The sequence below is a fragment of the Bos indicus genome, chromosome 8 (genome assembly GCF_029378745.1).
Source record: "Bos indicus isolate NIAB-ARS_2022 breed Sahiwal x Tharparkar chromosome 8, NIAB-ARS_B.indTharparkar_mat_pri_1.0, whole genome shotgun sequence".
Lineage (NCBI taxonomy): Eukaryota > Metazoa > Chordata > Mammalia > Artiodactyla > Bovidae > Bos > Bos indicus.
The window spans coordinates 112,396,228-112,422,864 of record NC_091767.1 but is presented as its reverse complement, the minus strand read 5'-3'; the positions used below and the strand labels follow the sequence as shown (position 1 = coordinate 112,422,864).

The 26,637-nt window shown below is 47.9% G+C and overlaps 1 long non-coding RNA gene across 1 annotated transcript; it reads right to left on the bottom strand.

Moving 5' to 3' along the window:
• Positions 1 to 12,072: 12,072 nt before the first annotated feature.
• LOC139184676 (uncharacterized) lies at positions 12,073 to 25,725 on the bottom strand. Its single transcript, XR_011568251.1, has 4 exons — positions 25,459 to 25,725; positions 15,921 to 16,139; positions 13,071 to 13,236; positions 12,073 to 12,548 (listed from the first exon to the last, which is right to left on the bottom strand). It is a non-coding gene; the product is annotated as an uncharacterized lncRNA (long non-coding RNA).
• Positions 25,726 to 26,637: the final 912 nt, after the last annotated feature.

Here is a 26,637-nt window from a genome sequence, read left to right as displayed (position 1 = left end):
ACTTTTCATCAAAACTGATGAAAGACATCAAACCACAGATTCAAGAATCCCATAAACCCCAGTCAGAATATGCATACAAGAATAAACAATAAAGAGGGCACATCAAAATAATATTCCAAAAAGCAAAGATGAAAAGTCAAGCAGAAAATCTTAAAATTGGTCTTGGAAAGAAAAGACCTTTTCCATTTTTATAAAAGCAGAAACTGAAACTGAGAGTTAACTTTTTAATAGAAGCTAGAAGACAGTCTTCAAAAATCAGATAAATATGGGTGAAAATCCTATAGGCCATGTGGATATGCGTTTCTGAAATAAAGGCAACATAGAAAGGTTATTTAAAAATAGAGGGGGGAATTGAAAGAGTACAAAAAGTTAGAAAAGACTTCTCCGTTGCCAGAGAGACACCGAATTCCAGTAAAAGGAGGTTCAGTTCAGTCGCTCAGTCGTGTCCAACTCTTCACAACCCCATGGACTGCAGCATGCCAGGCCTCCCTGTCCACCACCAACTCCTGGAGTTTATCCAAACTCATGTCCATTGAGCCAGTGATGCCATCCACCCATCTCATCCTCTGTCATCCCCTTCTCCTCCTGCCTTCAATCTTTCCCAGCAACAGGGTCTTTTCCAATGAGTCAGTTCTTTGCATCAGGTGGCCAAAGTATTGGAGCTTCAGCTTGAACATCAGTCCTTCCAATAAATATTCAGGACTGATCTCCTTTAGGATGGACTGGTTGGATCTCCTTGCAGTCCAAGGGACTGTCAAGAGTCTTCTCCAACACCACAGTTCAAAAGCATCAATTCTTTCTTTATAGTCCAACTCTCACATCCATACATGACTATTGCAAAAACCATAGCCTTGACTAGATGGACCTTTGCTGGAAAAGTAATGTCTCTGCTTTTGAATATGCTGTCTAGGTTTGTCATAATTTTCCTTCCAAGGAGTAAGCATCTTTTAATTTCATGGCTGCAGTCACCATCTGCAGTGATTTTGGAGCCCCAAGAAATAAAATCTGCCACTGTTTCCACATCTATTTGCCAAGAAGTGATAGGACCAGATACCATGATCTTCATTTTCTGAATGTTGAGTGTTAAGCTAGCTTTTTCACTCTCCTCTTTCACTTTCATCAAGAGGCTCTTTAGTTCTTCTTCACTTTCTGCCATCAGGGTGGTGTCATCTGCATATCTGAGGTTATTGATATTTCTCCTGGCAATCTTGATTCCAGCATGTGATTCTTCCAGCCCAGCATTTCTCATGATGTACTCTGCATATGAGTTAAATAAGCAGGGTGACAATATACACCCTTGAAGTACTCCTTTTCCTATTTGGAACCAGTCTGTTGTTCCATGTCCAGTTCTAACTGTTGCTTCCTGACCTGCATACAGATTTCTCAGGAGGCAGGTCAGGTGGTCTGGTATTCCCATCTCTTTCAGAATTTTCCACAGTTTATTGTGATCCACAGAGTCAAAGGCTTTGGCATAGTCAATAAAGCAGAAATAGATGTTTTTCTGGAACTCTCTTGCTTTTTTGATGATCCAGCAGATGTTGGCAGTTTGATCTCTTGTTCCTCTGCCTTTTCTAAAACATCTGGAGGTTCACGGTTCACGTACTGTTGAAGCCTGGCTTGGAGAATTTTGAGCATTGCTTTACTAGAGTGTGAGAAAAGGGGGTTACTTTGAGTTAAATGCTGGGAAGGAAGATGGGAGATTACTTACTACAGAGAATCAGCATTGAAAGTAGAGAGGATCAGAGTGTGTTAAAAAGAAGTGTTTGGATAAAGCTAACAATGCAACAGCAATACAAATCTCTCTGTAAATCAAATGACAGTCTTACATGGACAGAACCGAGAGAGAAAGAGATGAGCCAATGACCATCTCAAAGCCTGGTGGACACATAAATACAACACGAGTGAGTGAACGTCGCTCAGTCGTGTCCGACTCTTTGTGACCCCATGGACTATACAGTCCACAGTATTCTCCAGGCCAGAATACTGGAGTGGGTATCCTGTCCCTTCTCCAGTGGATCTTTCCAACCCAAGAATTGAACCAGGGTCTCCTGCATTGCAGGCAGATTCTTTACCAACTGAGTTATCAGGGAAGCCAAATATAACACAAAACAGATGACAAAACTGAGATTAATTTGCCTACATCAGTAAATGTAAACGTGCTCAATGTACCTATTGAAATCCTTTAAATTGGCTAACAGAGAAAACTTCAATGTGACTTTGTATGTAAGAGACACTCTTAAACCAAAAGATTCAAAAAGAAACAACTGAAGGAAGGGTTGGAATAGAGCAAACTGGAGTCATGACAGCTGTTTCCAACTTCTAGGGCTTTCCACGTGACCAGGACCAGCTCATCACAGACCCCCAGACACACCAGCGCTTGCTGCAGCTCTGCTCTGCTTCAGGGCCTGGGTCCTCGTTTCCAGAACCCCAACTTCTTCCCCATCCTCCCACCCCTAGGGATGTGTCTGCTTCTGAAGCTACTACCTCTGATAGCTCACTGATCTCTTTTCTACTTGTCTAATATGATTTAGCCAATTCCTTAAATTACATTTTCTATCCTAAATAAAAAAGAAAGCACAAGACATGGTTAAGTAAAGAGTAAAGAAGAAATTAATTACAACACAGAGAGCAGACTAAACCAGAAATACATGTTTGTGAAAAGTCAACAAAATGAGCGAAAATCACAAGCTAACTTAATCAAGAAAATAGGAGAAAGACAAATAAATTAAATTAGAAATGACAAGAGAAAAATAACCACAAATCAGAAGAAAATTTAAAAATCCAAGATACAGCACTTGGTGCAATTTTATACACGTAAAACGTAAACACCCAAATAAACTAAAATTCCACTTGATGGTTTTATACATTCGACCACAGTAGAGTCATTACGTTGAAATCAACATCCTCAAAAGAAATTGAGCCAATAAAGAACTCTCCTAGAGAAAGAAAAACATCCAGATAACCTAACAGGCAAATTTCAGAAAACTATAGATTTGATTATGGCACTGCTATCTGAATTATTTTGGAGGACAGGAAAAAAGGGAAACCTCCAAATTACCTTTATTAGGAGTAAAATACTGATTCCAGAAGCAACGAATGAAACAAAACAAGTATAAATCATTTTCATTTAGTAATAATGATACAAAAAATAAAAGATTTGCAAAAGTGTAAAACAACACACTAGAATGTGATTCTTCTTTGACACTAACTTTGCAGAGAGTGGTTCCTAAACTGCAGGGCTACGCCCAAGGTCCTGAGATCCCTGAGACTTCTAAGGGATTCTTGAGGCTGAACTATTTTTAAAATAGTACTCGAGTACATTTTTCCTACTGTGTTGATATTCACACTGATAGAGAAACAAAACCAAGACCAAGCAAAAGCCAGCCACGCGCTGGTGGCCTGGTCTTCGGGGCCACCAGGGACCCTTTGCACAGAAGACGATTTTCCCGCAGACCAGGGCGGGGGCTGGCTTGGGGGAGATTCGGTCACGTTGCTTTCACTGTGACTGTATTTCTAGTGTCATTACATCAGCTGCACCTCAGAGCAGCAGGTGTTAGACCTCAGAGGTTGGGGACCCCTGCTTCGGGGGACCCTCCACTCCAGACAAACACCAGATATTTATCAGAGGGGCTGTGCTGACAACTGAGTGGTGGGCTCTGCTGGTTTGAGAGGAGCTCAGAGTTCGAGGAGCTGACGCCTCACCGCTCCCCAGGCCGCCTCCAGACGCCCCACCACCACCACTCCACCCTCCAAGACGGACTCAGAAGGTGACTGTCCCGGAGGAAAGGCAGCTCCCATTCCTGACCACAGAAAGTCAGACAGAGCTGAGGCTGCAGAGATGCAGCCCTTGTCGTTAGCAAACTTTCTTCCTACCTACAAATTGAAAGCAAAAAAGAATAAAATCATGCAGTTTCTCTGCTCGGTGGGGGCAGCCACAGGAAAGAAGCGTGTGTGTCTGGGCACCTGACCGCAAAGCTGCGCGCTCCCTGGAGGGAGAGAATTCTCTGGAAGACCAGAAGTGGAGAGGCGACAAATGGAGACATGAGTCGCGGACATTTGCCCCTGGACTTGGTTTTGGGCCCTCTGAATAGTCTTAATAGAGTTAGTAATGATCTGAAAAAGGTGGTAATCAGCTGACTAATGTCATTTCAGCAGAGCTGACCTTCAGAGGGGTCACTCACCCTCGAGAAGGGTGAGGAGGTAAATGGTTCAGGAAAGTATAATCTTCAACGAGAAATTACAAAGCACCCTGTGAAAAGAAAACAGGAGCTCATTTTAAAATAAATAGCTGTAGTCAACTTACAGAATGAAGTGCTAATTTATCTTGGAAACCGTGATCATCGTCAGAGATCTCAGCACGCGTGTTTCTAAGAGGAAAACAAACAAGAAGAAACAGACATGAGCCGCTCTGTTTTCCCTCCCGACTCAGAGGAAAATGAAAACTGTTGTTGATTATCTTTTCTACAGGTTAGTGGTGTGGGTCTAGACCGCCTGGAGGCTTTCGGGTGCAGACCCCCAGGTGCAGACATCCTGGCTTCCAGCTCTTTGGGATGCAGGCCTCACTGGCCAGGATCCCGGGGACCAAGCAGATGCCCAGGCTCACGGTTCCCTAAACATGCAGAAAAGCACCGTTTGGACTGGAGGTGGGACCAGTTTGCCTGGATTTATCCTGTGGTCCATAGTGACTAAACAACAGCAACCACCCAGTGTAGCCATCGCGCTGTGCGGTGCTTAGTCACTGAGTCACGTCCGGCTCTGCGATCCCACGGGCTACAGCCCACCGGACTCCTCTGTCCATGGGGTTCTCTAGGCAAGAACCCTGGAGTGGGTTGCCATGCTCTCCTCCAGGGGGTCTTCCCAACCCAGGGATTGAACCCAGTGTAACTATTACTAGGGTCCTATTTAACTCTTTAGGCGTCCTGATTTGAGTAGAAATTGTATTAATTCAGGAGTTAAGGTTAAGGGCCTGGACGCTGCACCAGCCCCTGGTTCTTCCACCTGCACGTGGGGTGAGGGGTGGGGGTCGCCCCCCTGTGTCTTTCCCGCCTGATAAACTGGCCAGCACTAGACCTCCTGCTGTGGGGTCCCCAACACACGCCTCCCGCCGTTGCTCTGTGCAAGGAGAGCCTGCAGCTGCTCTTGTCCCAGGAGCAAACCAGCCGGGGCCCGTTTCTGCCGGGGGCCCTCCTCCTGGTAAAGCCTTTTGTGGGGAGAGAGCTGGGCCAGAGCAGACTGAGACGGCAGAGTCCTTGAATGGACCCTTTCCTTTCCAGCAAATGACCAAGCCACATCATTATTCTGTCACCAGTACCTGAAGGAACCTTGATGTCTACATCCTGCAGGACAGATTCCCCACGTCAGCAGGGCAACACCTGTGGAGAATGCAGTCTCCTAAAAATCGTATTTGTTGCATCGTTCGGAGGTGTCTGGGGAGAGAGAAAAATGGTCCCTAAGGACAAGCAGGCGTCCAGCTTTCACACCGTCCGCTCGCGAAGCCGGACGAGCCCAGGGGACGCCAGGAGCCGGACGGAGTGCAGGGCAGAGGGCAGAGGGGGCTCCCCGGATGCCCAGGGCGTCACTGCAAGAGAGCCAGCTTCTGCCCCGAGAGCCTGCAGGCTCCAGGTCCTCGTTCCGCGGCTCTACGCACGTAGGACACAGGCCATTTCCTCATGCTGCCTGACCATCGTCCCATTAAACTGACCATTGTGTTTCATTGTGAATGACCATAGACTTAATGTAAACATACCGTGGGGCATCCCCAGGCACCAACATCGTGTATTTATGGACTTTCCTCAAATCCTTCCAAGTGCAAGAATGTCCATTTCCACAGCCCAGATGCACCGAGTGCAGCAGAGCTAACCCCACACCTTGAAGAGGTGGTACACATTTTAAAAAGCTGGATGTCTTTTATTAGCTATTGAAGTAGAGCAAAATTGTGAAAGCCACTTCATCACTTCAACACAAAGGGCAGTGTCAGATGCAAATGAAACCTCGATTCGCTTGGCTTCTCTACAAGTCTCACAAAGTCAATTTTCCTCTTTCACCAGAATGAAGATCACAATGTCTTCAAGGCTATTTATGTGTTCTTCTTGTCACTGAATGGCTACAAGCAGAATAGCTCCATGACCCTGGAGGTTACTAGGAAGGTGCTTAAAGTTTTGATTTATTTTGAGTTGCACCTTGTAAGGAGCACTCCAGGGTCTGAGGGCATGGCACCCCCCTCCAGTATTCTTGCCTAGAGAATCCCATGGATAGAGGAGCCTGTTGGATTACAGTCCTTAGCGTCCCAAAGAGTCGGACACGCCTGAGCGACGGAGCATGCACACGGGTTTGGGGCTTGAGGTTCAGTCTCCCCAGCTGGGCGGTAGGAGGCACAGCTTCCTGTGGGCACAGGGTCCCCCAGCCCTGGCCCTTCCCACCCTCACCAGCCACACACACGAGTGTTAAGGGCTTGGGGGCCCACAAACATCTGAGGCTAAAGTGGAAATCAAATCTGTATTTCTTTTGGTCTGCTCCATCTGAATTCTGTCTTTATTAGATCCAGGATTTGCATTTATGGCCCCATGAAAGGTCATTTTCTATTCCTGGTGATCATTGCTTATTTTCCTTGTTTCAGACGAAAACAAACTAGAAATAAGTTGGTAGGGGAAATGCATTTTGATTCTTTAACAATGTTACATAATAAGATCAATCTTGGATGGTATTTTATTCATTTATACAGAGTCTACTCGTTTATAAAGGTCAGATGACATTAACTCAATAGAGACATATTGTAAAATACCCAACAGGAATATTTGATAAAAGAATATCTTTTCAAATTTGTGCTAAGTCACAATTTAAAGCTGAAGACTGTATTTTGCCTTGCTCTAATGTGGGTAGACGTGGTAGTAAGAACATCCCTTGGATATGAAATATATATATTTTTAAGCTGTGGCGATGGTGTGGGAGAACTTTCCTGGGCTGTGCTCTGTGTGACCTTGGTGACAATGCCATGATGGTGGTGCAGACACCACGGTCCTTTCAGTGGAGGAGATCCAGGCCGGACAGTGCTGCCCGCTGCGCCAGCACACACCCGCTTGACTGCCACCTCTGCAGGGAGGACGAGGCCCTGTGATGCAGGAAGCCGGGTTCCCAGGGGGCCGTGGGCCTCCCTACAGCCCCTCCCAGTGCCCTCACTGGGCAGGAGAAAGTAGGAAGCGTGTTGGTCTCTGCTCCAGGAACGGGCTGCATTTCGTGGAGAAATCCCCCAGCCTCCTGGGATTCTCATGATGATGGCCCCCTCTACAGGCAGCCAGGGCCATGGTGGAGGCGGCACCACTGTCCCTCGGCTGGTGGCCAGGGCCCACACCCGCCATCGTGGCCAAGCCCTGGTGACAGGTGGCCTGGGGTGGGGGGGTCAACCTCAGACGAGGAGGGGGCTGCTGCTGACGTCCAGGGGCTTCTTCAGCCAAGGGCAGCCCTCCTCCTGCAGATCTCGGGGCGGCTGAGTCACCTGAGGTTGGAAACCCAGGAATCCTGCCAGGTCCGCTGAGGCTGAATTCCCTGTTTGCTTCCTTTTCCCAGGAAGTGACATTTTCAGCGGCTTCATGTGGTTGGTTCTCCCCAGCACGGTCTCCAGGGGAGAGGCAGCCCCCACCCGCCTGAAGAAAGAGGCTGGCGGGCCTTCAGGCGGAGGGGCGCCCTTCCCCAGACCAGCGGCAGGTGCCTGGACCCCCTCCGGCACCCTCGCCTGCGGGAGGGCGGGGTGGGGGGCGGAGGTGCGGCTGAGCCTCAGCTCTCTGTCCTACATTGTCCGGTTGGCCTGGGGTGGGCGGCTGAGTCCTAGGACTTAGACAGCAAACCCCACCACGAGACTTTCACAATTCACTTGTTTATTTTCTAATTTCATTTGGTGACTTTACATGTTACCACGAAGCCTAAATAGCACAGGACACAGAATTGCGTTTGCACAGAAGTACAGAAAACAGGGGAAATCGAGTTTTCCCAGACCCCCAGAGTATTAATTAGATTCAGTTATTTACCAGCTAGATGCTGAGGGTGTATCAGTGATGGGCGAGACGAATTGCGCTGTCAGAGGCCCTGCTAATTGTGCAGCAGTAACAGGGTTACACCTCCCAGGAGCCGGCAGCTCAGCCCCGGCAGCTGGTCTGGGAGGATGGCAGAGATGGAGGGGAGGACCAGAGGCCCTGGAAGCGGGCACTCCCATCCCTGTCTGTCTGCCAGCGCCAGGTCTCAGCGCCCCCGACAGCCCACCATGAGCTCCACACGCACTGAGCAGCCCCTCGCCCTTCAGACGTGTCCCCCTGAGAGCTCTCGGCCCCCACCACCCCACGTTTCCTTCCAGAAGCCACCACACTTCATGCCGTGACCCTCCACCCTCTGATGCCCACGCCGAGGACGCCACGTTCCTCTTCCTCCCTCCTCCTCCCGGTTGGAGCTTCCTCGCCTCCTAGGAGCTCCTCCCTGGACCAACCCAGACCCACGCCTCCCTCCACTGCCTCCCAGGATCCTGTCGCCATAGGACCCGAGGGAAGCCTGCAGAGCTCCAGAGGGGGCCCAGGCCCCTTGCCAGTCCACACCCCACTCTCCACCCAAGAACGCAGTCTAGGTTATACCATTCACAGCTCAGACTCTCCACGTGGTGTGTGCTGACCACTGAAGATAATCCAGAGCTGCCCTTTCTCCCTCAGCCCACGGGCCCTGCCTGAGCTGCTCCCTGAGGGGTTCCTCCCCTTTGCTGCCCCATCCCCTCCAGCCCAGCCCCATGGCCGGCCTCTGCACCAGACTTGGGGGTCTTCGCCCCTTTGAGGCTCTTCTATTTATCACTTCTTCTGCCAGGAAGTCCTCCTAGACTTGCGGATCCCCAGCCCGCAGTGCTCGGTCAAGGGCTGCGTCATCAGAAGGGATTTTCCCGACCACCCAGGAGCAGGCTCGCAGGTGCTTCTCCAAGTCCAGGACCGCTGGGCCTTGGTCACACCTGTGCTCACTCGCGGATCAGAGTCCAGGCGACAACAGAGCTTCCTGTACAGAAAAAGATGGCCACAGCCTTGATCGCCTCTGAAATCTTGGTGCACAGAGTGGGCACTTAATGAGAACTTGTTTAATGAAAAATTACCAAGGAAAAGGCTGGGTGTGGAGATGAGAACGGGAGCCCCAGGCTGAGGGGTCCTGACCTGTTCTTCGAGCACAGAGCCCAGGAGTGAGGGCGGCCAGCGCGGTTCTCTGAGGCTGTTCCCACCACCCCATGTCTTTCTTCCTTATCTCTTTGTGTCCTTTCTGATTCTTAGAAGAAATTTATATTTGATTTTATGTGTTTTATATTTAATATGCAGCATATAAAATAACTTTTGTACCATATATACTGTACATTATATAATTTTTCTGTATCTTATAGTCCTTGTTAGCACTCACTAGGGGCCAGACACTAATGTATGTGTGTGCTTGTGTGTGTAAATACCTGCAAATTGCCTCTGTGCTCAGTACGTGCAGGTCCATGCAAAAAACAAACCAGGTGAGTGAATTTGGCGAGTTCTGTGGATTTCCAGAGTCTGTCCCGTTTCCAGGAGGAGAGACGCCTTCAGCAGGCAGTGAGCACCCTTGGGCAGAGGCCCTGAGGTGGAGGTGCTGCAGGAGGAGTGCCGGCAGGCGTCTCCCAGCAACAGCAAGGGCCTTCCGAGCGGCCCCTGTGACCCCCAACACTGTCCTCACGGGGGCATGGGGACTGTGACCCGTGCAGCAGCTCACTGCCCTCAGTTGGCTTCTTCAAAAGCCTCGGGCTGCCATGTGGGCCACCGGACCCCAGTACCTGTGGTGAGGGATGGTCGTCTCCATCTGTGTGTCTGCGCACACCACCACTCTGCCCCCCAAACTCACCATCACCACCAGGCCTGTGTGCATCTCCAAGCAAGATAAGTGTGTGCATGTGAACTATTCTTAAAATCAATCCATTTTTAATTTTATTATTCCACACAATAATATGAAGCCCAAGCTGAAATCAAGATTGCCGGAAGAAATGTCAATAACCTCAGATATGCAGATGACAACACCCTTATGGAAGAAAGTGAAGAGGAACTAAAGAGTTTCTTGATGAAAGTGAAAGAGGAGAGTGAAAAAGCTGGCTTAAAACTCAACATTCAGAAAATGAAGATCATGGTACCTGTTCTCATCACTTCATGGCAAATAGATGGGGAAACAATGGAAACGGTGACAGACTTTATTTTCCTGGGCTCCAACATCACTGCAGATGGTGGAAATTAAAAGACACTTTGAAATTAAAAGACACAGCCATGAAATTAAAAAACACTTTCTTCTTGGAAGAAAAGCTATGATCAACCTTGATAGCATATTAAAAAGCAGAGACTTTACTTTGCTGACAAAGTCTGTCTAGTCAAAGCTATGGTTTTTCCAGTAATCATGTGAATTGACCATAAAGATGTGAATTGACCATAAAGAAAGCTGAGCACCGAAGAACAGATGCTTTTGAACTGTGGTGTTGGAGAAGACTCTTGAGAGTCCCTTGGACTGCAAGAAGATCAAACCAGTCAATTCTAAAGGAAATCAATCCTGAATGTTCATTGCAAGGACAGATGCGAAAGCTGAAACTCCAATACTTTGGCCACCTGATGCAAAGAACTGACTCATTTGAAAATACCCTGATGCTGGGAAAGATTGAAGGCAGGAGGAGAAGGGGACGACAGAGGATGAGATGGTTGGATGGCATCACTGACGCAATGGACATGGGTTTGGGTGGACTCCAGGCGTTGGTGATGGACAGAGAGGCCTGGTGTGCTGCAGTCCATGGAGTCACAGAGTTGAACACGACTGAGAGACTGAACTGATTCCACACAAAAATATACTTATTTTATAGTATAGTCATAGTAAAGTTAACTCAAAATAAAGTTTATTAAGACTGAAGGGTATTGGGTGAAGACCAGTGTCCACGTGTCAGGCACGTCCCTGTGAACGACCAGAGAACCACCTGTTCTTGAGAACTGTGCCTCCTCAATGCTGGTTTTACTCTGGTTTAAACCACTTCACTCAGACATGGCATTTACTATCATTATCAATTAAGTTTTCACTAAGTGTTTAGATATAGGAACAGTACAGATGTGGTTGACACAGATGTTTTCTTTCCTTGAACCAATTTTTGTTTGTGTGACCTGGAGCAAAGGACTCGAGAAGGACTTTAATAAAATATTAAAGGAGGAACAGAATTTTAATATCATCTAAATAAAATTTTAATTTTGCAGGTAAGAAAACTGGAGCTCAGGAGGAAATGTGGCCTCCAAGGAAATAGTCATAAATCATTTCAGCTCCTAAGAAAGCCCGCAGCCTTGTAGGACGGCACCGTGAAACTGTCTCTAAACTCCCAGAATCACGCTGTGAGGCTGTGAGGACTTTGAAGCCTGCAACAGCGTCTTCTAATGTCTGAATAACTCCTCTTGGGCAGAGTTGTCCCCTCGCCCGCTGCTCCTGCTCCTGTGGAACGCAGACACTGTAACTCTCAGAAGACTTCCTTTTCCTGCTCTTGAGAGGATAAATAATGTAATTTTTTTGGCTTTCGGCCCAAAAATAAGTGGAAGCAAACTGTGCTGGCAGGTGACTGTCTTGCTCCATGCTCGTCACCACTTTGTCAGATTAGGGAACTTCCACCTCTGACCAGGAAGCTGTGGCCCCTGGGAACAGGGCAACTCAGCAAGAAGCCGCAAACGCCAGACACACACTCCAGGCAAGATTTCTCTGGTGACCATCATGTCTTGAAATCAACCCACTTGTATTAATTACACCTTGCTGACCCTCTAGTATGGTTTATATCATGCTCAGAAATAGACTATTAATGATTATTAAGTAAATATTATTACACTTTCCTAGTAAGCATGGAGTGTGTAAACACTATGATTGTGAGTGTTTAGGTTTATTAACTGAACTTCCCTGGTGGCTCAGATGGTAAAGCGTCTGCCTACAATGTGGGAGACCTGGGTTTGATCCCTGGGTCGGGAAGATCCCCTGGAGGAGGACATGGCAACCTACTCCAGTATTCTTGCCTGGAGAATGCCATGGACAGAGGAACCTGGTAGGCTACAGTCCATGGGATCGCAAAGAGTCGGACACAACTGAGCAACTCCACTTTCTTTCTTTCAGGTTTATTAACTAACACAGCAGAGGTTTGATTCTGAGTTTTGAATTCTTGATGGAAAAAACCTTGTCACACTGACTACTTCCCAGGAGGCCTGAGAGCACATCTGGATGGGGGTCCCCGTGGTGGGGGCAGCGGGAGCTTCGGGGAGGAAGCAGGTGACCCCGAGTCTGCCTGGGGCACTGACCCTCATGCCACCGGCCCGTGTGAGGCTTTGCTGTTTATGTTTCAGCCGTCAGTCCCGAAGTCTCAGCTGATCCGCAGAGCTGAGCCTGATGTTTCCTGGCAATGAAGGTCTGGGAGGTCTGCAAGCTGTTTTGTAATAAGCGGTTCCAGAGAAGATGACCATGTCCCAGCAGCAATAATCGTGAGGGTCAAACATTCAGAACATCCCGAATCGCAACCCCTGCTCCTGGGTTTTGGTGAAAAACAAACAAAGCAGACATGAATCCCAAAAGGCGAGAGAACGTGTGATGGGAACAGATAATTCCTGAATCTTCATGGCCTGCTTTATTACTTACTGGTGCTTTCTTATGAGGCATTAAAAATAAATAAATACAAGCTTTTTAAGGCCTTTTGTTAGTGGGACACAATGCAATAAAATTCATGAGCCTAAACTGTTTTTATGTGTGCAGCTGTGAATAATCCACCTGTTCACTGAGAATTATCCAAATGGGTCTTCGAGGTATTTCTTTATAGCAGAAAAATCCAGAGCAATGGGGTCATTTAACCACGTTTTGTTTTGAAACAACTTGAAGTTTTTTGTTACCCACCATATAAATGCTGAGCATGGAGTGCTTTTGCGAATACTGGTACAGAGAATTTACTTAACAATCATAAATACAGAGAAGATTAATATCTCTAATGTATAAAGTGAAAGTGAAGTTGCTCAGTCATGTCCGATTCTTTGAGACCCCCACGGACTCTAGCCTACCAGGTTCCTCCAACCTAGGGATTTTCCAGGCAAGAATACTGGAGTGTGTTGCCATTCCCTTCTCCAGGAGATCTTCCCGACCCAGGGATTGAACCCGGGTCTCCTGCATTGTAAGCAGACGCTTTACCATCTGAGCCACCAGGGAAGTCCATATATATAAAGATGTCTACAAATAAAAAAGAGGAAGATCATGAGTAATCAAGGCAATGATCAGCAAACGCAACAGGGTTTTGGCTGAACTCACAACCAGTGGGTTGGAGGAAAAAGCCCCACCCACTGGCTGAAAGGTGTTTCCCTCTGAGTTCTGAGCAGACCCCTGGGATGGTGTCTGCAGGGGATGCTGGCGTCTGGGCAGGTTTGGGGATGGCTGACATATACTAGACATAGCTAAGGAGTAGTCATCTTGAAAATATCAGTAAAATGGATAAATTTATGAAAAAACACAACTAGCCAAAGTTCATTTAACATTTTTAGTTAGTCGCTCAGGCATGCCTGACTCTTTGCAGCCCTATGGACTGTAGCCTGTAAGGCTCCTCTGTCCCTGGAATTCTCAGGCAAGAATACTGGAGTGGACTGCCATCCCACTCTCCAGGGGATCTTCCTGACCCAGGGATCAAAACTGAATCTCTTGCATTGCAGGCAGATTCTTCATCAACTGAGCCACTAGAGAAGCTCATTTTTAAAGACAATATAAATATCTAATGCAGAAAATTTTTAAGTAATGAATAATCGTCAATGGTTCAGGAGTTAGAAAGTTATGCTCATAAGTTCTTTCAAGATTTCAAGACTTAACCCTGGGAAAGTGAAGTCGCTCAGTCGTCTCTGACTCTTTGTGACCCCATGGACTGTAGCCTATCAGGCTCCTCCGTCCATGGGATTTTCCAGGCAAGAGTGCTGCAGTGGATTGCCATTTCCTTCTCCAGGGGATCTTCCTGACCCAGGAATCGAATCTGGGTCTCCCGCATTGCAGGCAGATGCTTTACCGTCTGAGCCACCAGGGGAAACCCACATAAAAGTTCCAGATCCTGCTCCAGGACTGACTCACCCACGCCCCGGCCTTGCCCTGTGAAGTCAGCACAGGACTGACCATGACCATCAGGAGGTGTGTCAGAAGGACAAACCCACCACAGGACGTCTTTGGAAAATCCGGAGCAGAGCCCTCTTCTCTACAAGGAGGCTCAGTACTAGGAAGCCAACATGGTGCTATGGAACCACATTCAGGATAGTGAGATTTATCTGATCGTCTCAAGGGTTCCAAATAGAATCACACTGTACACCCATTCCTGACAGAAAGCCGTCTAAAATCCACCGTGGGAATCATACTCAGAGGAAATCCCATCAATAACTGCAAACAACCACAATTGCCTCTGGAAGCTTTGATCGCTTCTATATCACTGTCTTTCAAACTCCATGTAGGAGACGTTCAATAAATACACTAAATAAAGGACCCATTGAGAAGACAAAAGATGGTGTTGTGTTGACTTGAGTCGCTGTGTGACAAAGTGCCTCAGCCCTGTGCCGTGCGCCTCATGCGTGAAGGAATTCGGGCCTGATTGACCTTGGCAGCATATGGCTGCTCCTTGTTGAAATTATGACAAAACCCCTCACACAGGCTTGTCTGACCCCAGACTGTGGCTTCTGCACTGGAAGGTCGAGCAAACTGAAGGGGAGGAGGCAGAAGGGCCCGGGGTGTCTGGAGGGTTCCAGCCAGGTTGCAGCCAGGAGTGTCAGAAAGTCCCTGCAGGTGTGATGAGGCTGGACCATCGCCAGCACCAGAGGGTCTTCTGAGAGCCGACGCCAAAGCGGGCCTGTCAGGTGAGCTCCAAGGGGATTAGAGACGGCAGGAACCGGGCGGGTTCACCAGAGTTCACGCTTCCATGGGGAGATGGAGCCAGGGTATCCCACCCTCGCATGGGACACGGTCACTGCAGGCCTCCTGGGACTGTCACCCGACCAGGCAGTGGGGTTACCCAAGCCAGCAGGAATAAAAAAGTAGACGCCTCAAAAGAATTTTGAAATCAAGTGCAGTTATAGGGCATTTCATTTGAATTAGCTGACTGTAAAATGTTGAGACTATAAATACATTTTAAAATCTTTACTTCATGTGCAAATTTTAAAATAATTCTAATCTCCCAAGGTTACAAAGCCATGTGATTTTCAAAGTTGTTGGAATTTGTATATTGAGAATATTTTCAGAAAAAATATATACCTAGAGTCACTTTTTTAGTTATTACAAGTTCAACCACAGTAAAAGATTATAATTTTATAGGCCAGTGTTCCCAGCAGGATGCTCAGGAAGGTGTGAGAAACGAAGCAGAAAAGTGAGTTTCTTTTTATGAAATGTTTACCCATTATCTCGTGCCTTAAATAAAGTAAAAACACTATAAACTTCAATTACAAAGTACTGATGCTTTAGTTTGAAAGTAGCTTTAAACTTCTAGGAACTAGGTTACATGTTGTATCTTCGTCTATTAAATCTGTGTTTGATTATATATAAATGTATAAATGTATACACGTCATTGTTCAGTGTAGCTGTGATTCTGCATCTCTGGTCCCCTTAACAATCAACTTCCCTAAGAAAACTTGCTTACCTCCTGCTTATGCTTTTAAAATGTCTTTATGGACTATTTATGACTTGGAGAATTAGCATAAAATAATATTGTAATGGCTTTGCACCGATAGCATCTTATTTCTTTGACCAAGAGCAGATGATTTTTCAACACACCCCTCATCTATTAACAAACTGTTTTCCATAATAACCAGCAGACAAAATAAATAATAATAGGAAAGAAATGCAGCATTTTCTTTCCTATTTTTAAGTTGATGGCCTCAGTTTTTAAAATGACTGACCTCAGGTTGATGTTTGCCTCTTCTCGTGTGTGTGTCTCACACACACAAACCCCTAATAAAACAGGGATTGGCTGCTTGCGACAGGGAGACGAGCGGTTTTCTGGTTCAGTAGCTCTTGTGAGATGCTTCCATGCTAATACATGCGGTGGTAGGAATTTACTTAACTGCTGTAAGCAAACCCAGGAAGGCTTGTTCCCCTACTACGTGCCTGAGGGAATTCTGTGATAAGGAAAACAGGCAGAGTTGTTACTCCTGGAACTCAGTCTCCTAGGAGGAAAACCCATCAGCAACTAAATACAACCTGATTGTGACTATGCACAATCATCTTTACGCTAATAATTAAACAGTATTTATCCTCAAACCATACTGGAAACTTTTACTAGAAATAAATATCTGATTATTAGAAATATAAGTAATATGGTATTATGGTTATCAAATAAAATTCAGCAAAATGACTTCATATTTAGAGCTGTAACTCTCAGGTTTGGAAGTGGCAAAAAAAATAGTTCGTCTAAAAGAGATGTTTTAGAATAGCACTCCATTAAAACTAAGGTATGAGAAATATGTAGAGAAATGACTAGAGAATAAACACAAATAAACCCAGAACAAATCATAAAAACTTGATGCTGCTAAGTCGCTTCAGTTGTGTCCGACTCTGCGACCCCATAGACGGCAGCCCACCAGGCCCCGCCATCCCTGGGATTCTCCAGGCAAGAACACTGGGGTGGGTTGCCATTTCCTCCTCCAATGCATAAAAGTGAAAAGTGAAAGTGAAGTCACTCAGTCGTGTCCGACTCTTAGCGACCCCATGGACTGCAGCCCACCAGGCTCCTCCGTCCATGGGATTTTCCGGGCAAGAGTACAGAGTTTGTATTGCTTAAAAGAAAACAAAGGAAAAATGATTGTTTACGTATACACATTGGAGAGATAACTCAGCTTCTGTAGTCCATGATGTTTATGTTAAGGGTTTTTCGTTTTTTTTTTTTTTTCCCCAATAACAGTGAAGAGCATCTTTACTGGGTAGAGGTGTAATCTGTGAAGAAGGCAGGCTCACAGGTTTCGAGGTCAAGCAGGCCATCACTTGAGCATTCACAGTCTCTTTCCCTGTGCGCAGGCAAACCTGCTGACCCATCGTTTAAAAGTTCGGGTGCCATCAGTAGGTCCAGGATTGCTAAAACTGATTTTAAAAAATTCCCTGCTATTTACTCCAAGTGGGGACCTACATTTTAAGGTGCTAGATTTTCTCATTTCAAACACTATAAGATTAGAAATATTGGTTTGGTTTGCTTGGATTTTAAGAAAATTGAAAGCACAGAAAATATCTTCACTTCATAACTGTAGAGTGGGGAGGGGGTTGTGGCAGAGAAGAAAAGGAAATCCATTTATTTAAGAGGAAAATGCATAAAACAAATACTTTTGTTAGGGACAGAATTTTAAATTATGATAATTTGGTATCTTGAAATCTTGAAGGATCCAATTAGGATAACTTAGTTTCTTTAAGAACAAATACTACCTAACTGATAATAAAATATTACGGCTCTCTGCAAAGGATATAATGCAATATATTTTTCCATTCTCCTGTAACGGTCCCTGACATTTCCAGTGTTTCTCTTTTACAAATAACCTGGCCATGAAGATGATTCTACGTCCCTTGGGATTTGTGTGATAAATTCCTCAAGGTGCAGCCGTGGGGGATGGGCAGGTGCTCACCGTGTTCACTAGTTTTAAGCGGCTGTCTCAGGTGCTGGGTGGAAGCTTCCCTGGAAGCTCAGTGATAAAGTCTGCCTGCAAAGCAGGAGACTCGGGTTCAATCCTGGGTTGGAAGATCCCCTGGAGGAAGAAATGGCAACCCACTCTGGTATTCTTGCCTGGGAAATCCCATGAACAGAGGAGCCTGGTGGGCTACAGTCCACGGGGTTGGAAAGAGTCAGACACGATTTAGTGACTAAACTATAAAAACAGGTCTTTGGGAGGTTTACCCTCAACGCAACACTTCATGATCTCATGTGATTTTAGACGCTGACCAGAATGTGGTATTTCCGGACTGTGTATTTTTTAACCACTTGGTGAACGTAAGTGGTATCACAGAGTTTTATTCTGCACCATCCTGATTACTGGTGAGGTTATCTTTATTTCAGTATACTTATCATTATACTCATTGGAAGGACTGATGCTGAAGCTGAAGCTCCAGTATTTTGGTCACCTAATGTGAATAGCTGACCCACTGGAAAAATCCCTGCTGCTGGGAAAGACTGAGGGCAGAAGAGGGTGTCAGAGGATGAGATGGCTGGATGGTATCATCAATGCAATGGACATGAACCTGGGCAAAACTCAGGAGATGGTGAGGGACAGGGAGGCCTGGCACGCTGCAGCCCATGATACGGCTGGGCAACTGAACAACAGCAAAACCATTCTAACTATCGTAGCACCTTGATACTTAGTAGGAAATGTCACCACTCCACTTTTTAATTTTGTTTATAAGTTTTTAGGTGCCATTTTCAAGGTCCATGTAAAAACCTGTTGGAATTTTTATTAGAACCAGAGAGAATTTGTAATTCATTTGGAAGCAGAAGGCATCTTGTTGCCAACAGGTTTTCCTATCCATGAATGTTATATATGAATCCCTGATTGTTCTATAATTTCATTCAATAAAAAGTGGTAGTTTTCTTTATTATTATCTCTTGGTTTTACTGAGTAAACAAACACATCATCTTCAAAGAGTAATAGGATTTTTAAAAATCTTTACAGCTTTTATTTGTCTTCTTGGACTTTTATCTAAAAATAGTACAAAGTAGACATTACTTTGCCAACAAAGGTCCATATAGTCAAAGCTATGGTTTTCCCAGTAGTCATGTATGGATGTGAGAGTTGGACCATAAAGAAAGCTGAGCATCGAAGAACTGATGCTTTGAATTGTGGTGTTGGAGAAGACTCTTAAAAGTCCCTTGGACTGCAAAGAGATCAAACTAGTCAATCCTAAAGGAAATCAGTCCTGAATATTTATTGGAAGGACTGATGCTAAAGCTGAAGCTCCAATACTTCGGCCACCTGATGTAAAGAACTGACTCCTTAGAAAAGACCCTGATGCTGGGAAAGACTGAAGGCGAGAGGAGAAGGGGGCGACAGAGGATGAGATGGTTGGATGGCATCACTGACTCAATGGACATGAGTTTGAGCAAGCCCAGGAGTTGGTGATGGACAGGGAGGCCTGGCGTGCTGCAGTCCATGGTCACAAAGAGTTGGACACGACTGAGTGAACTGAACTGATATGTATAATTCTACATTTCTTCATTTTCCATTTCAAATGCGAAAAAGTTCAAAAGTGAATCCCAACAAGACCTTCTACCAGCTTCCCTTCGTGTGAGGCTCTGGCACCTGTTCACAGACACAGATGGATGTTTGCCTGCCTTTGACTGTTGAGTGCCTGCAGTTCCTTCCAGGAGGGAGTGAGGCCCAGTGAGATGGAGGGAGGCAGCGGAGAGCGAGGGAGGCAAACATCCCCAGGAGCCAAGGGCGAGCTTCCCGTGCAACCGATGCCCAGTCCCCGCAGTCGGGTTTCGACCTCAGTGATTTCCTGACAAAACTGTCTCCCCCACTACAGTTCACACTGATATCCTCACTATCTTTTACTCTGTTTTTGTCGTTGCTGTTCAGTGGCTAACTTTAATTCCATTCTGTTTTGGTTGCCTGACCTCAGGATTGTATTGTGTCCCTGTTCCAAGTCTTGAGTCTTTCTATTTGTTTCTACTCACATTTTTAGAACCTGCTGAATTAAATGTCAAGCTAGTTGCCTTTGTCTCCCTCTCAGTGTTGTGTGAATGAGTCTGTTTTCTGGCAAATGCAGTGTGAGGTTTACGCAGGCCGTAATTAAGGAATAATGGTGCCCTGAACGCACACGTCTGGGTCATAAGTCGTCCCACCCTCCCCCTTCCTGCACCCCTTCCTGAAGGGTCCAGGTCTCCTCTGATATATGAGGTGGTACTGAACATTTATTACAACAAGAGCAAAATACATACCAAACACCTCACTATAGTAACTGCAGAGGATTGAGATTACCTGTTTAGATGAAATACCATGAAACATTACATTTTTAAAACCAATTATATTTGTATTACTAAGACTTCAAATCTGCTACCTTAAACGTCTGTCATTGACACAGTCAATGTGCTATTGTAAGTAAACTGAATTTTAAAGAATCACAACCTTACATTTATGTATTATTTCACAATGACTAAAATCCCTGTTACTTTATGAAATTTGTTTTAATTATTTTATGAATATAAAGAGCTTTATAATCCTATTCTTAAATTCTATGCTTAGCTTACTATTTAAAATGACAGTTTTAGCTGTAGATGAATGTAGTTTTGCTTCACAAAATTAAAGATCTTAGAAATATTTCCTCATATCTACCACTTGGCTTTTTCCTACTACTTGTATGATATTTGTGTGTTTCATGTAATATGTACACATGTATTTAAAATAAAGCCAAAGAAATCACACTTTTCTTAGCAGCTGTTACTAGTTTTCAAACCTCTCGGCTCCGTGGGGTGTTTTCCACAATTAATGCTACAATTGGGATTAAGGCAAGGATTTTCCCTACTGATGGATGAACGATCTCGTTGGAATGAAGAGTCTGAGAGAAGAAAGTCAGACGAAACATGTCTGATGGTCTTTCCAGCAAAGCCTGAGTCCTTTATCCTGGAGGCCAAGGTGAGGTGCTGGCCCCGCACGCCCCGGGTTTCCATGTGCCCGCAGGACGCAGCCATTCCCACAGGAGTGAAAGCCAGGCCGATGTGGGGGCTTTGGAAGCGGGTGGTGGGGATGCAGGCCACCCGGGGCCTGATCAGGCGCCTGGCTGGGTTGGGACTCTAGGAGCTTCCAGGCGCCCAGGAGTGGCAGGAACTGCTGGTCGTAGGACCCCACAGGGTCAGGCATCCACACTCAGGGCCTCGTTCCCACCCCGATCTCTCAGGAAGTACCTTCACTACCGGGGCTCTCCCCTCAGAGAAGATGGGGACTCGTGACGCTCAGGTCTCTGCAGGTCTCTCCTAGGGGCTGGCTGTCGACGGGGCGGGAGGAAGCACCAGGTTTCAGGGAAATGAAACAGCTCTGCCCATTGACCCTTCATCCCCGGGTGGTGAGCCCACCTCCTCCCTGGGGGCTCTTATGTTCTGGAGGGAGAGGAGCCGCTCTCTCTACATGAGGCCTGTGGCGTCATCACTCTGAGAAGAGTTGGGGAGAAGGGAACTCAACTGAGCTGTGTGTTTTATCACTAAGGAGGCAGGATTAGGCACAAGGCCCTTTCATCTGGAGGAGACTCTATGACCAAGGCTGAGGGTGAGAAAGACCAGGCAGCTCTCTCGGGACTTGTGCCAATGGGCTGAGGGAGGTGGGGGTTCCCAGACTCGAGGAGCCCTAGGAGGCTGAACAACTGATGACTGAAATAAAGAAGCAGAGTGTGTGGCGGTCACCAGACCTGGAGGTGGTGACAGAGCTGAAAAGTGTCCAGGGAATGCCTGGGGGAGGAACGCTTGCAGGAGAGAGTTTCACAGAGGAAACAAAGAAATCAGCAAACTTCAAACGTGGACCAAGAGGAGAGAACCGTCTGCCAGAGCAGCAGTGTGAGAGAGAAAAGGAGTACAGACTGCGGTAGAGACTGGAGTAGAGACGGAGTAGAGACCCCAGTAGAGACGGAGTAGAGACTGGAATAGAGATGGAGTAGAGACTGGGGTAGTGATGGAGTAGAGACTGGAGTAGAGACAGATTAGAGACCCCAGTAGAGACAGAGAAGAGACCCCAGTAGAGACGGAGTAGAGACTGGAGTAGAGACGGAGTAGAGACTGGGGTAGTGACGGAGTAGAGACTGGAGTAGAGACAGAGTAGAGACTGGGGTAGTGACGGGGTAGAGACTTGAGTAGAGACGGAGTAGAGACCCCAGTAGAGACGGAGTAGAGACTGGAGTAGAGACAGAGTAGAGACTGGAGTAGAGTCTGGGGTAGAGACCCCAGTAGAGATGGAGTAGAGACTGGAGTAGAGACAGAGTAGAGACTGGAGTAGAGACTGGGATAGAGACCCCAGTAGAGACAGAGTACAGACTGGAGTAGAGACTGGGGTAGAGACTAGAGTAAGAGTAGAGATGGCATAGAGACTGGAGTAGAGACAGGAATAGAGACTGGTGTAGTGACAGGGGTAGAGACTGGAGTAGAGACGGAGTAGAGACCCCAGTAAAGATGGAGTAGAGACTGGAGTAGAGACGGAGTAGAGACTGGAGTAGAGAAAGAGTAGAGACTGGAGTAGAGACAGAGTAGAGACTGGGGTAGTGACAGGGGTAGAGACTGGAGTAGAGACGGAGTAGAGACTGGAGTAGAGACGGAGTAGAGACTGGAGTAGAGACTGGAGTAGAGACAGAGTAGAGACTGGGGTAGAGACAGAGTAGAGACTGGAGTAGAGACAGAGTAGAGACTGGGGTAGTGACAGGGGTAGAGACTGGAGTAGAGACAGAGTAGAGACTGGAGTAGAGTCTGGGGTAGAGGCCCCAGTACAGACGGAGTAGAGACTGGGGTAGAGACTACAGTAAGAGTAGAGATGGCATAGAGACTGGAGTAGAGACTGGGGTAGTGACAGGGGTAGAGACTGGAGTAGACACGGAGTAGAGACCCCAGTAGAGATGGAGTAGAGACTCCAGTAGAGACGGAGTAGAGACTGGGGTAGTGACAGGGGTAGAGACTGGAGTAGAGACGGAGTAGAGACCCCAGTAGAGACGGAGTAGAGACAGTAGTAGAGACTGGGGTAGTGACAGGGGTAGAGATTGGGGTAGAGACAGAGTAGAGACTGGAGTAGAGACAGAGTAGAGACTGGGGTAGTGACAGGGGTAGAGACTGGAGTAGAGACGGAGTAGAGACTGGAGTAGAGACGGAGTAGAGACTGGAGTAGAGACAGAGTAGAGACTGGGGTAGTGACAGGGGTAGAGACTGGAGTAGAGACAGAGTAGAGACTGGGGTAGTGACAGGGGTAGAGACTGGAGTAGAGATGGAGTAGAGACCACAGTAGAGACGGAGTAGAGACTGGAGTAGAGACTGGGGTAGTGACAGGGGTAGAGACTGGAGTAGAGACGGAGTAGAGACTGGAGTAGAGACGGAGTAGAGACCCCAGTAGAGATGGAGTACAGACTGGAGTAGAGACGGAGTAGAGACTAGAGTAGAGACAGAGTAGAGACTGGAGTAGAGACAGAGTAGAGACTGGGGTAGTGACAGGGGTAGAGACTGGAGTAGAGACGGAGTAGAGACTGGGGTAGAGACAAAGTAGAGACTGGAGTAGAGACAGAGTAGAGACTGGGGTAGTGACAGGGGTAGAGACTGGAGTAGAGACGGAGTAGAGACTGGAGTAGAGACGGAGTAGAGACTGGGGTAGTGACAGGGGTAGAGACTGGAGTAGAGACGGAGTAGAGACTGGAGCAGAGTCTGGGGTAGAGACCCCAGTAGAGATGGACTAGAGACTGGAGTAGAGATGGAGTAGAGACTGGAGTAGAGACAGAGTAGAGACTGGAGTAGAGACGGAGTAGAGACTGGGGTAGTGACAGGGGTAGAGACCGGAGTAGAGACAGAGTAGAGACAGGAGTAGGGACTGGGGTAGAGACAGAGTAGAGACTGGAGTAGAGACGGAGTAGAGACTGGGGTAGTGACAGGGGTAGAGACTGGAGTAGAGACAGAGTAGAGACTGGGGTAGTGACAGGGGTAGAGACTGGAGTAGAGACGGAGTAGAGACTGGAGTAGAGACGGAGTAGAGACTGGAGTAGAGACGGAGTAGAGACTGGGGTAGAGACAGAGTAGAGACTGGAGTAGAGACGGAGTAGAGACTGGGGTAGTGACAGGGGTAGAGACCGGAGTAGAGACAGAGTAGAGACAGGAGTAGGGACTGGGGTAGAGACAGAGTAGAGACTGGAGTAGAGATGGAGTAGAGACTGGGGTAGTGACAGGGGTAGAGACTGGAGTAGAGATGGAGTAGAGACCCCAGTAGAGATGGAGTAGAGACTGGAGTAGAGTCTGGGGTAGAGACCCCAGTAGAGATGGAGTAGAGACTGGAGTAGAGACTGGGGTAGTGACAGGGGTAGAGACTGGAGTAGAGACGGAGTAGAGACTGGAGTAGAGACGGAGTAGAGACCCCAGTAGAGATGGAGTACAGACTGGAGTAGAGACGGAGTAGAGACTAGAGTAGAGACAGAGTAGAGACTGGAGTAGAGACAGAGTAGAGACTGGGGTAGTGACAGGGGTAGAGACTGGAGTAGAGACGGAGTAGAGACTGGGGTAGAGACAAAGTAGAGACTGGAGTAGAGACAGAGTAGAGACTGGGGTAGTGACAGGGGTAGAGACTGGAGTAGAGACGGAGTAGAGACTGGAGTAGAGACGGAGTAGAGACTGGGGTAGTGACAGGGGTAGAGACTGGAGTAGAGACGGAGTAGAGACTGGAGCAGAGTCTGGGGTAGAGACCCCAGTAGAGATGGACTAGAGACTGGAGTAGAGACGGAGTAGAGACTGGAGTAGAGACAGAGTAGAGACTGGGGTAGAGACAGAGTAGAGACTGGAGTAGAGACGGAGTAGAGACTGGGGTAGTGACAGGGGTAGAGACCGGAGTAGAGATGGAGTAGAGACCCCAGTAGAGATGGAGTAGAGACTGGAGTAGAGTCTGGGGTAGAGACCCCAGTAGAGATGGAGTAGAGACTGGAATAGAGACTGGGGTAGAGACTACAGTAAGAGTAGAGATGGCATAGAGACTGGAGTAGAGACAGGAGTAGAGACTGGGGTAATGACAGGGGTAGAGACTGGAGTAGAGACAGAGTAGAGACAGGAGTAGAGACTGGCGTAGAGACAGAGTAGAGACTGGGGTAGAGACTGGAGTAGAGACAGGAGTAGAGACTGGGGTAGTGACAGGGGTAAAGACTGGAGTAGAGATGGAGTAGAGACCCCAGTAGAGACAGAGTAGAGACTGGAGTACAGATGGAGTAGAGACTGGAGTAGAGACAGGGTAGAGATGGAGTAGAGACTGGGGTACAGACTGGAGTACAGACTGGGGTAGTGACAGGGGTAGAGACTGGGTAGAGATGGAGTAGAGACTGGAGTAGAGATGGAGTAGAGACTGGAGTAGAGATGGAGTAGAGACTGGAGTAGAGATGGAGTAGAGTCTGGAGTAGAGACCGAGTAGAGACTGGAGTGGTAGGTGCTCCCTCTGGGTCCACCCGGCCTGACCACTGGGTCGGCTGAGGGGGGCTTCCCAGCGCACCCCCATCTGCCCCTGGCCGTCGGACTCCCACCCGCTTGCTCTCCAGCGGCCCCGCCACGCGTCTGTGTTGTCACGACTTCGTCCTCGTGGCTGCAACTTTCCTCCTTTCTGCTGGGACAGAAACCCGGGTCCCTTCATCCTAGAAGACCTTCCAAGAAAGATTCTGAAATCACCGAACAGAGGAGAAGGAGCGGAATGACCTGAATCACCAAATTTAAACTCAGGGATTTTAGAGCGAACTCGACCCTGAAGAAAGCCTCACCTCCAGGTGAACAGAGGAGACGGTCTCCGTGTGGAAGATGGAGACCGTGGCGCTCACCAGCAATGGCGGCTGAGACGGGCTTGGCTGCCTTCAGGGACCTCCCCGATCTTTTCCGGGGAAGTGGGACGCTGCCCTGGGTTTCTGCAACTTCACCCTCGCCCGTTAGGGTGGGGACGCCCGCCTAGCCTTGAGGCGCGGGGCTCATGGGGCCCGCCTTCCGGTCAGCCGCGGCTGGAAGGAGCGAGAGCCGGGCCCGGAATCCGCGGGCCCGCGGGGACCCGTCACGCGAGGCCTGCAGCGCCACCTGCTGGCCGCGCTCTGAACGACCGCCGCTCTGGCTTCCGGAGACGAGCCTGGCTCTGGGCCAAAGTCGCTCCGCAAAGCCGGAGCAGCCGGGCGGCCGCCGGGTCGGCAGGTCTTCCCTTCAGGTGAGTCTCAGAAGAGGCTCCGAGAGCGGCTTCGGCCCAGACCCTGCCTGAGCATCGCAGCCCTGCGGGGCCCTGGGAGAGCCAATCCCTCAAAACCCAGAACCGAGCCCTTGGTCCGCCTGGGCCCAATGGGTCTTGTAGCGCAGGCCTCCTGGGCTTGAGCTTGGGAAACGCAGAGGGAGCTCCAGCGAGGTGAGCCTGGAGCACGAACCCCGCGCAGAGCTGGGCGGCTCCGGCTGACCTCACGGCCGGGCCGGGCTGCGCCCTGACGGTACAGCCACGGAGAAGCCGCCATTCTGACTGCAGCTCAGGCTCAACTAGAGGTTACGCCTATGTGTGGTTGCTGTGAAAGCGAGCTTAAAAATGTCATTTAGAGAAACAGGAATCAGTATCTTTCAATACCCAGCAGAGCAGCCGTGCTTGGGGTCTGGGTTGATTGGGTTTCTTCCTGCCAGCCCTTGGGTTACCAGGTCTGGGCCCCAAGGTTGATAGTTGACATTCCCGTTGTTTCAAGTAAATTACCAGAAATGTACTGATAGGAATCAAGGTAGTTTCAGTGATGAAATTGTGAAACAGCTCAATGAACTGTTTTTTTTACCCCACCAAACCTCTTTGCTTTAAATTTCTCCCACACCGACCTTTTTCTTCCCCAGAAACACAGCTGTCGTCTTTTTCTTCCTCTCACTGGACCACAGCCGTGTCCAGCAGCTCCCTGAGGCCAGGATTGCCTGCTCTGTCCACCCTCTGAGCC